Here is a 16,811-nt window from a genome sequence, read left to right on the forward strand (position 1 = left end):
AAGTAAACTCTCTAAACTTCTCCCCCATTGGCATCGATTGCAAAAAAGGACAAAATGTTTAGAAAGCCAATATAGTAGGTGTTCCTCCAAAAGGTGTGTACTTCTCAGCAAATGAGTGCAGAAAAATACACAAAGACAATGATAAGTAGTTGGAGGAAAACAAACTATATTGAGGACCCAAAGATTGCAAATAAAAGGATCGTATGCCACAAAGACATACAAAGATAGAGGCAAGCAATCAAAAGATTCCGGATGGAACAAACAATCATATGATCCTTCGAACCACATGAATAAAACATATTATGGTAAAGGCAACAGAATGTTTTATCAAAAACTAGAGAAGCTCCCCATGATTTGTGCACAAATACGAGGTTGTTGTATTTGATACAGGTGCACAAAATATGGTCGTTGCTCCCCCACAATTAATAAAAACACACAGCGAGTGCAAGAAGATAGATGAGACAATAAGCATATCAATTGCACAAAACAAATGGTTGAGCAACATGTAAAAGAAGCAGCTTAAGAATAGGCTCAACCAAAGTAATGTGTGTGAGTCATGGCAAAGCACTTGAGAAGACTAAGATAAGGATGAGCATTACTCATCAACATAGTCTTGATGAAATGAGATACAAAGTGCAAGACATATCATTCCCACACACACATACTAGAAAATGGGTTCACAAGCTTACTAATAAACAAAATAAGAACCAACGCTTGTGACAACCCATTGTGAAGATAGAAAGTAAGAACCTTGTCAACCACTCTGAAAGGACCAACGAAACGAGGCGCAAACTTCCCTTTGATGCCAAAGCGTTGCGTACCCTTCATAGGCGACACCTTGAGATAGACGAAGTCATCAAGCTCATAAGACATGTCACGATGCTTGCTATCATAATAGCTCTTTTGACGGGACTGTGCTGCTCTGAAGTTGTTCCGAATGACCCGACACATTTCTTCAGCTTCTTCTATCAAGTCATTCCGAAGAATCTGACGCTCGCCGGTCTTTAGACCAGTTGAGCGGGGTACGACTCTTCCTGCTATAGAGAATTTCAAACGGAGCTTTGCCTGAACTAGCTTGATAATTGTTGTTGTACGAGAACTCAGCGAAAGGCAGGCAGTCTTCCCACTTCATGCCAAAAGAGATAACACGGCTCTCAGCATATCCTCAAGGACCTGATTGACTCGCTCCACTTGACCACTAGTATGAGGATGAAAAGTTGTGCTGAAGCGTATATTCGTGCCCATCGCAGACCGAAAAGAGTCCCAGAACTTGGAAGTGAAGATACTTCCGTGATCCGAAGAGATCATCATAGGCACGCCGTGCAAAGACACTATCCTGGAAGTGTACAAATCTGCAAGCTGAGCTGCGGAGATGGATTCCTTGACTGGAAGAAAATGAGCCACTTTACTCAACTTGTCGATGACGACGAAGATGGCATCATTACCCTTCTTGGACTTCGGAAACCCGGTGACGAAATCCATCTCAATATGATCGAACTTCCACTCAGGAATGGGCAAAGGATGCAAAAGACCTGCTGGACGTTGATGCTCTGCTTTCACCCTTCGACATACATCACATTCATTTACGAAACGAGCAATCTCACGTTTCATGCAAGTCCACTAGAAGGTCTGTTTCAAGCCCTGATACATCTTGGAGCTTCCAGGGTGTATAGAGAGCAGAGAGTTATGAGCTTCTTCCATGATTACCTTTCTGAGATCACCTTTCGGAATGACAAGACGATCCTCAAAGAACAACGTGTCTCTGGCATCAACACTGAAGCACTTATATTTGGGAAGTCCCTTTGCCACGCCAATCTGGACTTTCTTCACCATTGCATCAAGAAGTTGTGCTGCTCGAACCTGATCTTCCAAGGTAGGAGAGATCTGAAGATTTGCAAGAAATCCCTGAGGTACTAACTGAAGGTTGAGCTTTCTGAAAGACTCACAAAGGTCAGGCTAGAGAGGCTTCAGAATGAGAGTGTTGCAGTAAGCCTTCCTGCTCAAAGCATCTGCCATGACATTAGCTTTGCCTGGCGTGTACTCAACACTCGGATTAAAACCTTGGAGCATTTCCACCCAACGAGTTTGTCGGAGATTCAGGTTAGGCTGGGTGAAGATGTACTTGAGACTCTTGTGATCGGTGAACACTTCAACCTTTTGTTCCAACAAGAGGTGTCTCCAAGTCATCAGAGCGTGTACCACTGCTGCTAGCTCAAGATCATGCACAGGATAATTCTTCTCCGCTGGCTTCAACTGCCTGGAGGTATAAGCAACCACTTTCTTCCCTTGCATCAGAACTGCACCAAGACCTTGAAGAGAGGCGTCCCAGAACACCTGGTAAGGCTTGGAATCATCCGGAGGAACCAAGACAAGAGTAGAGGTGAGCTTCTCTTTGAGTGTGTGATACGTCTCAAACGTATCTATAATTTTTGATGGTTTCATGTTGTTATCTTGTCTTCTTTGTATGTTTTATGTACCTTTTTATATCTTTTTGGGACTAACTTATTGATTCAGTGCAAGTGTGAGTTCCTGTTTTTTCCGTGTTTTTGACTCTTTTCACATCAGATTTTGGAACGGAGTCCAAACGGAATAAAAACCCCGAAATGATTTTTTCCCGAACGGAAGAAGACCAGGGGGCTTTCGGCCAAGCCAGGTGGGCTCCAAGGAGTCCACAAGCTCCCATCACGCCACCAAGGGGGAGGCGGCGGTGGACAAGCTTGTGGCCACCCTGGCCGCCCCCTGACCTAGGTCTTGCGCCTATATATTCCCAAATATTCCGCAAAAAATCAGGGGAGCCTCGAAAATACGTTTCCGCCGCCGCAAGCTTCCGTTTTTGCGAGATCTCATCTGGAGACCCTTCCCGGCACCCTGCCGGAGGGGTCTTTGGAGTTGGAGGGCTTCTTCATCATCATCATCGCCCCTCCAATGACTCGTGAGTAGTTCACTTCAGACCTACGGGTCCGTAGTTAGTAGCTAGATGGCTTCTTCTCTCTATTGGATCTTCAATACAAAGTTCTCCATGATCTTCATGGAGATCTATCCAATGTAATCTTCTTTGGCGGTGTGTTTGTCGAGATCCCATGAATTGTGGACTTGTGATGAGATTATCTATGATATATATTTGAGTCTTTGCTGATTTCTTATATGCATGATTTGATATCCTTGTATGTATCTCCGAGTCTTGGGTTTTGTTTGGCCAACTAGATCTATGATTCTTGCAATGGGAGAAGTGCTTGGTTTTGGGTTCTGCCATGTGCTGACCTTTCCCAGTGACAGTAGGGGCAGCAAGGCACACATCAAGCAGTTGCCATCAAGGGTAAAAAGATGGGGTTTTTAACATTGGTTTGAGATTATCCCTCTACATCATGTCATCTTGCTTAAGGCGTTACTCTGTTCTTATGGACTTAATACACTAGATGCATGCTGGATAGCGGTCGACGTGTGGAGTAATAGTAGTAGATGCAGAAAGTATCGGTCTACTTGTTTCGGACGTGATGCCTATAGAAATAATCATTGCATAGATATCGTCACGACTCTGCACAGTTCTATCAATTGCTCGACAGTAATTTGTTCACCCACCGTCTACTTGCTTTTATGAGAGAAGCCACTAGTAAACACTACGGCCCCCGGGTCTATTCACATCCATCGTTTACATCTCTGCTTTTACTTTGCTTTGTTACTTTGTTGCTTTCAGTTCTCACTTGGCAAACAATCTATAAGGGATTGACAACCCCTTCATAGTGTTGGGTGCAAGATTTTGTGTTTGTGCAGGATCTTGAGATACTCTTCCGCTGCATTGATACCTTGGTTCTCAAACTGAGGGAACTACTTACCGTTGCTGTGCTACATCACCCTTTCCGCTTCGAGGGAACAACAACGCAAGGCTCCAAGGCCACGGGGGAAATCCTTTGCATACTTGCCTAGGAAGTCCCTTAAGGCATAGCCATAGCTGAAGGATTCCTGGTGCCGTCGACACAACTATTTCTGGCGCCATTGCAAGGGATACACAACAAAACATCAGTGTGTCGAAGGCCAACTGACACTCTGGAGACCAAGCATACTTCACACCCTTCTAAAGAAGATTTGAGAGATGCTTAACAATCTTGGAGAAGTTCTCAACGAACCTTCTGCAATAGCTTGCAAGCCCGAGATAGCTTCGAAGCTGCTTCGCATTCTGCGGAGGCTCGCATTCAACAATGGCATGCACCTTTGACTGATCAACTTTGATGCCCTCGGCAGAGATGATGTGCCCAAGATAGACGACTTCTTTCAACCAGAACTCACACTTGGAAAACTTGGCATATACTTTGTAGTCTCTCAGCTTATCAAGCACCAATCTGAGATGTTCTTCATGTTCTTCCTCAATTTTAGAAAAGACCAGAATATCGTCGAGATACACCAAGACGAACTCATTCTTGAACGGAGAGAATATGTAGTTCATCAATCGACAAAATGTCCGAGGAGCATTTGCCAGACCAAAAGACATGATTGTATACTCATACGAGCCAAAACTAGTCCTGAAAGTAGTCTTCGGAATATCCTCTTCGTGAATGCGAATTTGATGATAGCCCATTTTGAGATCGAGCTTGGAGAAGATCTTAGCCCCTTTCAACTGTTCGAACAACTCATTTATGTTCGGAAGTGGATACTTGTTCCTGATTGTCTTCTTGTTCAATGGACGGTAATCGACACACAACCAGTCTGTGCCATCTTTCTTCTTGACAAACAGAACTCCACAGCCCCACGGAGACGAGCTCGGTCTTATCAAACCCAAACGCTCCTGCTCATCGAGTTGCCTCTTAAGTTCCTTCAACTCTTCTGGACCCAATTTGTAAGGCTGTTTGCACACCGGCTTAGTACGTGGTTCAAGCTCAATAACAAATTCAACTTCTCGGTGCAGAGGCATTCCTGGCAGCTCTTCTGGAAACACATCTTCATATTCACAGACCACTGAGACTTGCGAAATAGGATTAATATCACCCTTTTCATTCAAAGAGAACAGACGGATTGTATCATCACGCGCCGCGAATATAATCACGTCCTCCGAAGAGTGAGTAAGCTTCACTTCTTTAGCTTCACAATCAATCAAAGCCTTGTTCATGGCCAACCAGTCCATACCAAGGATCAAATCAATGTCGGAATTACGCAAGACAATAGGACACGCCAGAAAAGAATAACTACCCATCTTGACAGAAACTTTTGGAACCACCATGTGGGAATTCATGATCTTGCCAGGAGACACAATTGATAGAGGCTTAGGCAAATCACGAGTTGAGAACCCATGCTTAAATGAGAATGGCCTTGAGATAAACGAATGCGATGCACCAGAATCAAACAACACTTTAGCAGGAATATCATTAACGAGGAGGTTACCCATGATCACATCTGACGAGTTTTCTGCCTTAGCCGCATTCACCATGTTGACTCGAGCAGACCTGGGGTTGAACTTCATGAGAGCATTGCTTGGAGGTTTGCCTGGAGGAGGAGGCGGAAGGCGGAGGTGAGAAGTGCACTTGTTGGCATAGTGACCCTTCTGCCCACACTTGTGACAAGTAACATCTACTGGCTGACGGTATTGTGTCTGAGGAGGCCCTTGCTTCTGTTGCTGGAATCTCTGCTGAAAAGCTGGGTTGGGTGGGCGGGAAGAACCACGGCCACCAGGATGCTTGAACTACTGTGTGTGCCGAGGAGGAGGAGGAGACACCGAGAACTTATGTTGCTTCTGAACCACCCGAGTAGAAGACGAGCTGGAATCTCTGAAGCGCTTCTTAGAATTCTCCACCCTGAGCAAAGCTGCCTCAGCCCTGAGAGCTAAGTTGTAGAACTTATCAAACTCCTCAGGATCGTGCAAAGCAAGAGCTAACTGCAAATCTTCTTTCAAGCCACCTGTGAACTGATAAATCTTGCTCTTCTGATCAGGGATATCCTGCAAGGCATATCGGGCCAGCTCGTGGAACTCGACGTTGTACTTGTACATGGAGTTACCACCTTGCTTCAAGCGCCTGAACTTCTCACGCATTTCCTCCACGAAGCTGGATGGAATGTAGTGGGATCTGAAGTCACGACAGAACTCATCCCAAGTGATCAGTCTAGCACCCCTAGAATCCTACAACTGTTGCCACCAGATAGATGCTTGCCCCTTCAGCTGGAATGTTGCGAACTTGACAAAATCCTCAGGACGAACATTGCTGCATTCAAAGTGCTTGTTCATGTCACGGATCCAATCCTCAGCATCAAACGGCTGGACAGAGGAAGTGAAAGTCTTCGGCTGATTTGACAGGAACTAACTCAAATTAGCAAACTTATTGCCACCATGCTGGAAATTGCCTTGCTGCTGATTACCCCTCTCTTGCAACAACTGTAGCAGCATCTGAGTGTTTGCATTTGTAGCAGCCATCACCGCTTGCCAAGCCTCTGTAGGAGGAGACGGTGGCGGAGGAGGATTCTCCAGAGGAGGAGGTGGTGGCGGCACATCCTCACGGCCTGGATTCTGACGAGTTGGTGGAGTCATCCTGAAGACGGACAACACATTAGCCCACAGAATAAATTGAAGGTATAGCTGAACCAAAAAGGCAGGAATAACTGAATAGGAAATTAGCAATTGCACTCGAACAAAATAGTAAGGATGCTTCCTCAAAGTGACGGTCGATAAAAATTCTGATTAAGACCACTTGCAAACAAGTATGAGCTAGAACTGCTCGGAAAAAACGTATGATCGAGATATCATCCGATATCTTCATGGATAAGATCGCACGGGCTCGAATTTACAGTAGCCATCCTGTGCAAGGTAGTGCACACGACTTACGAAGTATCCCCGAGTCGTAGCAAGCTATGAGGACTCTTTAAGACACAACGAAAACCGTTGTAAGACGACTATGAACAAACATACCCACTGAACATCGAATCCCAACCTCACATCATGCATCTGTAGGAAGATTGCCCTATAAGTCACTACTTGATATCCCACCTATGAATTCGTGAAATATCTGGTCATGCAATCTGGTACACGGATACAAGGAGTAATATTCACACAACTCCTATACTAACCAGTCCACTGTATCACATCCGTCAACACATAACCAGAATCTCGGACCTTCATCTACAACAGACCCTCGTGATCACAACGATACAAGTATGGCAGTACTGTTGGGGAACGTCGCATGGGAAACAAAAATTTTCCTACGCGCACGAAGACCTATCATGGTGATGTCCATCTACGAGAGGGGATGAGTGATCTACGTACCCTTGTAGATCGTACAGCAGAAGCGTTAGTGAACGCGGTTGATGTAGTGGAACGTCCTCACGTCCCTCGATCCGCCCCGCGAACAATCCCGCGATCAGTCCCACGATCTAGTACCGAACGGACGGCACCTCCGCGTTCAGCACACGTACAGCTCGACGATGATCTCGGCCTTCTTGATCCAGCAAGAGAGACGGAGAGGTAGAAGAGTTCTCCGGCAGCGTGACGGTGCTTCGGAGGTTGGTGATGACCTTGTCTCAGCAGGGCTCCGCCCGAGCTCCGCAGAAACGCGATCTAGAGGAAAAACCGTGGAGGTATGTGGTCGGGCTGCCGTGGAAAAGTCATCTCAAATCAGCCCTAAAACCTCCGTATATATAGGTGGGAGGGAGGGGACCTAGCTTTGGGGCTCAAGGAGCCCCAAGGGGGTCGGCCGAGCCAAGGGGGGAAGACACCCCCCCCCCAAACCGAGTTGGACTTGGTTTGGTGGGAGGGAGTCCTTCCCTTCCTTCCCACCTCCTCTTTTTTTTCTTTTCTCTTGATTTTCTCTTCTTGGCGCATAGGGCCCTTCTGGGCTGTGCCACCAGCCCACTAAGGGCTGGTGTGCCACCCTCAAGGCCTATGGGCTTCCCCGGGGTGGGTTGCCCCCCCCGGTGAACTCCCGGAACCCATTCGTCATTCCCGGTACATTCCCGGTAACTCTGAAAACCTTCCGGTAATCAAATGAGGTCATCCTATATATCAATCTTCGTTTCCGGACCATTCCGGAAACCCTCGTGACGTCCGTGATCTCATCCGGGACTCCGAACAACATTCGGTAACCAATCATATAAAAAGTCATCTCAAATCAGCCCTAAAACCTCCGTATATATAGGTGGGAGGGAGGGGACCTTGCTTTGGGGCTCAAGGATCCCCAAGGGGGTCGGCCGAGCCAAGGGGGGAAGACTCCCCCCCTCCAAACCGAGTTGGACTTGGTTTGGTGGGAGGGAGTCCTTCCCTTCCTTCCCACCTCCTCTTTTTTTTCTTTTCTCTTGATTTTCTCTTCTTGGCGCATAGGGCCCTTCTGGGATGTGCCACCAGCCCACTAAGGGCTGGTGTGCCACCCTCAAGGCCTATGGGCTTCCCCGGGGTGGGTTGCCCCCCCCCCCCGGTGAACTCCCGGAACCCATTCGTCATTCCCGGTACATTCCCGGTAACTCCGAAAACCTTCCGGTAATCAAATGAGGTCATCCTATATATCAATCTTCGTTTCCGGACCATTCCGGAAACCCTCGTGACGTCCGTGATCTCATCCGGGTCTCCGAACTACATTCGGTAACCAATCATATAACTCAAATACGCATAAAACAACGTCGAACCTTAAGTGTGCAGACCCTGCGGGTTCGAGAACTATGTAGACATGACCCGAGAGACTCCTCGGTCAATATCCAATAGCGGGACCTGGATGCCCATATTGGATCCTACATATTCTACGAAGATCTTATCGTTTGAACCTCAGTGCCAAGGATTCATTTAATCCCGTATGTCATTCCCTTTGTCCTTCGGTATGTTACTTGCCCGAGATTCGATCGTCAGTATCCGTATACCTATTTCAATATCGTTTACCGGCAAGTCTCTTTACTCGTTCCGTAATACAAGATCCCTCAACTTACACTAAGTTACATTGCTTGCAAGGCTTGTGTGTGATGTTGTATTACCGAGTGGGCCCCGAGATACCTCTCCGTCACACGGAGTGACAAATCCCAGTCTTGATCCATACTAACTCAACTAACACCTTCGGAGATACCTGTAGAGCATCTTTATAGTCACCCAGTTACGTTGCGACGTTTGATACACACAAAGCATTCCTCCGGTGTCAGTGAGTTATATGATCTCATGGTCATAGGAATAAATACTTGACACGCAGAAAACAGTAGCAACAAAATGACACGATCAAGATGCTACGTCTATTAGTTTGGGTCTAGTCCATCATGTGATTCTCCTAATGACGTGATCTAGTTATCAAGTAACAACACCTTGTTCATAATCAGAAGACACTGACTATCTTTGATCAACTGGCTAGCCAACTAGAGGCTTGCTAGGGACGGTGTTTTGTCTATGTATCCACACATGTAAATGAGTCTTCATTCAATACAATTATAGCATGGATAATAAACGATTATCTTGATAGAGGAATTATAATAATAACTATATTTATTATTGCCTCTAGGGCATAATTCCAACAGTCTCCCACTTGCACTAGAGTCAATAATCTAGCCCTCACATCATCATGTGAATTACATTGTAATAAATCTAACACCCATACAGTTCTGGTGTTGATCATGCTTTGGCCGTGGAAGAGGTTTAGTCAGCGGGTCTGCTACATTCAGATCCATGTGCACTTTGCATATATTTACGTCCTCTCCCTCGACGTAGTCGCGGATGAGGTTGAAGCGTCGTTTGATGTGTCTGGTCTACTTGTGAAACCGTGGTTCCTTTGCTAAGGCAATGGCACCCGTGTTATCACAGAACAAGGTTATTGGATTCAGTGCGCTTGGCACCACTCCAAGATCCGTCATGAACTGCTTCATCCAGACACCCTCCTTAGCCGCCTCCGAGGCAGCCATGTACTCCGCTTCACATGTAGAATCTGCTACGACGCTTTGCTTGGAACTGCACTAGCTTACTGCACCCCCATTAAGAATAAGTACATATCCGGTTTGCGACTTAGAGTCGTCCGGATCTGTGTCAAAGCTTGCATCGACGTAACCTTTTACGGCGAGCTCTTCGTCACCTCCATACACGAGAAACATCTCCTTAGTCCTTTTCAGGTACTTCAGGATATTCTTGACCGCTGTCCAGTGATCCACTCCTGGATTACTCTGGAACCTACCTGCCATACTTATGGCCAGGCTAACATCCAGTCTAGTGCACAGCATTGCATACATGATAGAACCTATGGCTGAAGCATAGGGAATGGAGCGCATATGCTCTCTATCTTCATCAGTTGCTGGGCACTGGGTCTTACTCAATCTCGTACCTTGCAGAACTTGCAAGAACCCTTTCTTGGACTGTTCCATTTTGAACCTTTTCAAAACTTTATCAAGGTATGTGCTTTGTGAAAGTCCTATCAGGCGTTTTGATCTATCCCTATAGATCTTAATGCCTAGAATGTAAGCAGCTTCTCCTAGGTCCTTCATAGAGAAACTTTTATTCAAGTAACCTTTTATGCTCTCTAAAAACTCTACGTTGTTTCCAATCAGCAATATGTCATCCACATACAATATTAGAAACGCCACAGAGCTCCCACTCACTTTCTTGTAAATACAAGATTCTCCAACCACTTGTATAAACCCAAATGCTTTGATCACCTCATCAAAGCGTTTGTTCCAACTCCGAGATGCTTGCACCAGTCCATAAATGGATCGCTGGAGCTTGCACACCTTGTCAGCATTCTTAGGATCGACAAAACCTTCGGGTTGTATCATATACAATTCTTCCTTAAGGAAACCGTTAAGGAACGCCGTTTTGACATCCATCTGCCAGATTTCATAATCGAAAAATGCAGCTATTGCTAACATGATTCTGACGGACTTAAGCATCGCTACGGGTGAGAAAGTCTCATCGTAGTCAACTCCTTGAACTTGTGAAAAACCTTTTGCCACAAGTCGAGCTTTATAAACGGTCACATTACCGTCAGCGTCCGTCTTCCTCTTAAAGATCCATTTGTTCTGAATGGCCTTGCGGCCCTCAGGTAGTACCTCCAGAGTCCATACTTTGTTCTCATACATGGATCCTATCTCGGATTTCATGGCCTCTAGCCATTTGTTGGAATCTGGGCCCACCATTGCTTCTTCATAATTTGCAGGCTCATTGTTGTCTAACAACATGATTGATAAGACGGGATTACCGTACCACTCTGGAGCAGTACGTGGTCTCGTCGACCTGCGTGGTTCGACAGAAACTTGAACTGGAGTTTCATGATCTTCATCATTAACTTCCTCCTCAACCGGCGTCGCAATGACAGAGGTTTCCCCTTGCCCTGCGCCACCATCCAGAGGGATGAGAGGTTCGACAACCTCGTCAAGTTCTATCTTCCTCCCACTCAATTCTCCCGAGAGAAACTCCTTCTCGAGAAAAGCTCCGTTTTTAGCAACAAACACTTTGCCCTCGGATTTGAGATAGAAGGTGTACCCAACTGTCTCTTTTGGGTAACCTACGAAGACGCACTTTTCCGCTTTGGGTTCCAGCTTTTCAGGCTGAAGCTTTTTGACATAAGCATCACATCCCCAAACTTTAAGAAACGACAACTTTGACCTTTTGCCATACCACAGTTTGTATGGTGTCGTCTCAACGGATTTTGATGGTGCCCTATTTAAAGTGAATGCAGCTGTTTCTAATGCATAACCCCAAAATGATAACGGCAAATCAGTAAGAGACATCATAGATCGCACCATCTCTAATAGAGTACGATTATGACGTTCGGACACACCATTACGCTGTGGTGTTCCAGGCGGTGTTAACTGTGAAACAATTCCACATTGTCTTAAGTGAGAACCAAACTCGAAACTCAGATATTCACCCCCACGATCAGACCGTAGGAACTTGATCTTCTTGTTACGATGATTTTCCACTTCACTCAGAAATTGCTTGAACTTTTCAAATGTTTCATACTTGTGTTTCATCAAGTAGACATAACCAGATCTACTTAAATCGTCAGTGAAGGTGAGAAAATAACGATATCCGCCGCGTGCCTCCATGCTCATCGGACCACACACATCGGTATGTATGATTTCCAACAAGTCACATGCACGCTCCATTGTTCCGGAGAACGGAGTCTTAGTCATCTTGCCCATGAGGCATGGCTTGCACGTGTCAAGTGAATCAAAGTCAAGTGACTCCAAAAGTCCATCAGCATGGAGTTTCTTCATGCGCTTTACACCAATATGACCTAAGCGGCAGTGCCACAAAAATATGGCACTATCATTGTTAACTCTAACTCTTTTGGTCTCAATGTTATGTATATGCGTATCGCTATCAAGATTCAATATGAACAATCCTCTCACATTCGGTGCATGACCATAAAAGATGTTACTCATAGAAATAGAACAACCATTATTCTCTGACTTAAAAGAGTAACCGTCTCGCAATAAACAAGATCCAGATATAATGTTCATGCTCAACGCAGGCACTAAATAACAATGATTTAAGTTCATCACTAATCCTGACGGTAACTGAAGTGACACTGTGCCGACGGCGATTGCATCAACCTTGGAACCATTTCCTACGCGCATCGTCACTTCATCTTTCGCCAGCCTTCGTCTATTCCGCAGTTCCTGTTTTGAGTTGCAAATATGAGCAACAGAACCGGTATCGAATACCCAGGCACTACTACGAGAGCCAATTAAGTACACATCAATAACATGTATATCAAATATACCTGATTTTTCTTTGCCCGCCTTCTTATCTGCCAGATACTTGGGGCAATTGCGCTTCCAGTGACCCATACCCTTGCAATAGTAGGACTCCGTTTCAGGCTTAGGTCCAGCTTTGGGTTTCTTCGTCGGATTGGCAACAGGCTTGCCACTCTTCTTCGAATTGCCCTTCTTGCCTTTGCCGTTTCTCTAGAAACTAGTGGTCTTATTCACCATCAACACTTGATGCTCTTTACGGAGTTCAGACTCTGCGACTTTCAACATCGCAAACAACTCGCCGGGTGACTTGTTCAGCCCTTGCATGTTGTAGTTCAACACAAAGCCTTTATAGCTTGGCGGCAGTGATTGAGGATTCTGTCAGTGATAGCCTCTTGCGGGAGTTCAATCCCCAGCTCAGCTAGACGGTTTGAGTACCCAGACATTTTGAGCACATGTTCACTGACAGATGAGTTTTCCTCCATCTTGCAAGCATAGAATTTATTGGAGGTCTCATACCTCTCGATCCGGGCGTTCTTCTGAAAGATAAACTTCAACTCCTGGAACATCTCAAATGCTCCATGTCGCTCAAAGCGACGTTGAAGTCCCGGTTCTAAGCCATACAAGACTGCACATTGAACTATTGAGTAGTCCTCCTTACGTGCTAACCAAGCGTTCTTAACATCCTGATCAGCCGTAGCGGGTGGTTCATCTCCTAGCGCAGCATTAAGGACATAGTCCTTCTTCCCAGCTTGTAAGATTAGCTTAAGATTACGAGCCCAGTCTACAAAGTTGCTTCCATCATCTTTCAACTTAGCTTTCTCTAGGAACGTATTAAAATTCAGGATGACTGTCGCGTGAGCCATGATCTACAACACAAATATATTCAAAGTGGACTTAGACTATGTTCAAGATAATTAGAGTTTAACTAAATCAGATTATTCGCTAAACTCCCACTCAAAAAGTACATCTCTCTAGTCATTTGAGTGGTTCATGATCCACTTACACTAGCTCAAGTCCGATCATCACGTGAGTTGAGTATAGTTTCAGTGGTAAGAATCCCTATGCTAATCATATCATCTATATGATTCATGATCGACCTTTCGGTCTCATGTGTTCCGAGGCCATGTCTGCACATGCTAGGCTCGTCAAGATTAACCCGAGTGTTCCGCATGCGCAACTGTTTTGCACCCGTTGTATGTGAACGTTGAGTCTATCACACCGGATCATCGTGGTGTCTCGAAACGACGAACTGTAGCAACGGTGCACAGTCGGGGAGAACACAATTTCGTCTTGAAATTTTAGTGAGAGATCACCTCATAATGCTACCATCGTTCTAAGCAAAATAAGGTGCATAAAAGGATTAACATCACATGCAATTCATAAGTGACATGATACGGCCATCATCACGTGCTTCTTGATCTTCATCACCAAAGCACCGGCACGATCTTCTTGTCACCGGCGCCACGCCATGATCTCCATCAACGTGTTGCCATCGGGGTTGTCATGCTACTCATGCTATTACTACTAAAGCTACATCCTAGCAAAATAGTAAACGCATCTGCAAGCACAAACGTTAGTATAAAGACAACCCTATGGCTCCTGCCGGTTGCCGTACCATCGACGTGCAAGTCGATATTTCTATTACAACATGATCATCTCATACATCCAATATATCACATCACATCGTTGGCCATATCACATCACAAGCATACCCTGCAAAAACAAGTTAGACGTCCTCTAATTTTGTTGTTGCATGTTTTACGTGGTGACCAAGGGTATCTATTAGGATTGCATCTTACTTACGCAAACACCACAATGGAGATATATGAGTTGCTATTTAACCTCATCCAAGGACCTCCTCGGTCAAATCCGATTCAACTAAAGTTGGAGAAACCGACACTTGCCAGTCATCTTTGAGCAACGGAGTTACTCGTAACGATGAAACCAGTCTCTCGTAAGCGTACGAGTAATGTCGGTCCAAGCCGCTTCAATCCAACAATACCGCGGAATCAAGAAAAGACTAAGGAGGGCAGCAAAACGCACATCACCGCCCACAAAAACTTTTGTGTTCTACTCGAGAAGACATCTACGCATGAACCTGGCTCATGATGCCACTGTTGGGGAACGTCGCATGGGAAACAAAAATTTTCCTACGTGCACGAAGACCTATCATGGTGATGTCCATCTACGAGAGGGGATGAGTGATCTACGTACCCTTGTAGATCGTACAGCAGAAGCGTTAGTGAACGCGGTTGATGTAGTGGAACGTCCTCACGTCCCTCGATCCGCCCCGCGAACAATCCCGCGATCAGTCCCACGATCTAGTACCGAACGGACGGCACCTCGCGTTCAGCACACGTACAGCTCGACGATGATCTCGGCCTTCTTGATCCAGCAAGAGAGACGGAGAGGTAGAAGAGTTCTCCGGCAGCGTGACGGCGCTCCGGAGGTTGGTGATGACCTTGTCTCAGCAGGGCTCCGCCCGAGCTCCGCAGAAACGCGATCTAGAGGAAAAACCGTGGAGGTATGTGGTCGGGCTGCCGTGGAAAAGTCGTCTCAAATCAGCCCTAAAACCTCCGTATATATAGGTGGGAGGGAGGGGACCTTGCCTTGGGGCTCAAGGAGCCCCAAGGGGGTCGGCCGAGCCAAGGGCGGAAGACTCCCCCCCCCCCAAACCGAGTTGGACTTGGTTTGGTGGGAGGGAGTCCTTCCCTTCCTTCCCACCTCCTCTTTTTTTTTTCTTTTCTCTTGATTTTCTCTTCTTGGCGCATAGGGCCCTTTTGGGCTGTCCCACCAGCCCACTAAGGGCTGGTGTGCCACCCTCAAGGCCTATGGGCTTCCCCGGGGTGGGTTCCCCCCCCCGGTGAACTCCCGGAACCCATTCGTCATTCCCGGTACATTCCCGGTAACTCCGAAAACCTTCCGGTAATCAAATGAGGTCATCCTATATATCAATCTTCGTTTCCGGACCATTCCGGAAACCGTCGTGACGTCCGTGATCTCATCCGGGACTCCGAACAACATTCGATAACCAACCATATAACTCAAATACGCATAAAACAACGTCGAACCTTAAGTGTGCAGACCCTGCGGGTTCGAGAACTATGTAGACATGACCCGAGAGACTCCTCGGTCAATATCCAATAGCGGGACCTGGATGCCCATATTGGATCCTACATATTCTACGAAGATCTTATCGTTTGAACCTCAGTGCCAAGGATTCATTTAATCCCGTATGTCATTCCCTTTGTCCTTCGGTATGTTACTTGCCCGAGATTCGATCGTCAGTATCCGTATACCTATTTCAATCTCGTTTACCGGCAAGTCTCTTTACTCGTTCCGTAATACAAGATCCCGCAACTTACACTAAGTTACATTGCTTGCAAGGCTTGTGTGTGATGTTGTATTACCGAGTGGGCCCCGAGATACCTCTCCGTCACACGGAGTGACAAATCCCAGTCTTGATCCAGACTAACTCAACTAACACCTTCGGAGATACCTGTAGAGCATCTTTATAGTCACCCAATTACGTTGCGACGTTTGATACACACAAAGCATTCCTCCGGTGTCAGTGAGTTATATGATCTCATGGTCATAGGAATAAATACTTGACACGCAGAAAACAGTAGCAACAAAATGACACGATCAACATGCTACGTCTATTAGTTTGGGTCTAGTCCATCACGTGATTCTCCTAATGACGTGATCCAGTTATCAAGTAACAACACCTTGTTCATAATCAGAAGACACTGACTATCTTTGATCAACTGGCTAGCCAACTAGAGGCTTGCTAGGGACGGTGTTTTGTCTATGTATCCACACATGTAAATGAGTCTTCATTCAATACAATTATAGCATGGATAATAAACGATTATCTTGATACAGAAAATATAATAATAACTATATTTATTATTGCCTCTAGGGCATAATTCCAACAAGTACTCCCGAACAATCTGCACCAGTACTGGGGACATCGGGGTTATCTCGCCACTACTAGTATTGAAGCAATTACGAACATCCTTCGTTCTAAGATGCTCAGAAATCTGAATGATGGCGATGTGCGCAAGAATCCCCTGGAGCTCAACTCCCCGGAAGAAATCAAGGCAGACAGGAGGCACCAAGACAGAACTCCGTCACATCGAAATCATATAGATTTCAAAAAACACACGTGATCCTAAAAA

Source organism: Hordeum vulgare, chromosome 3H (assembly GCF_904849725.1).
Source record: "Hordeum vulgare subsp. vulgare chromosome 3H, MorexV3_pseudomolecules_assembly, whole genome shotgun sequence".
Classification (NCBI taxonomy): Eukaryota; Viridiplantae; Streptophyta; class Magnoliopsida; order Poales; family Poaceae; genus Hordeum; species Hordeum vulgare.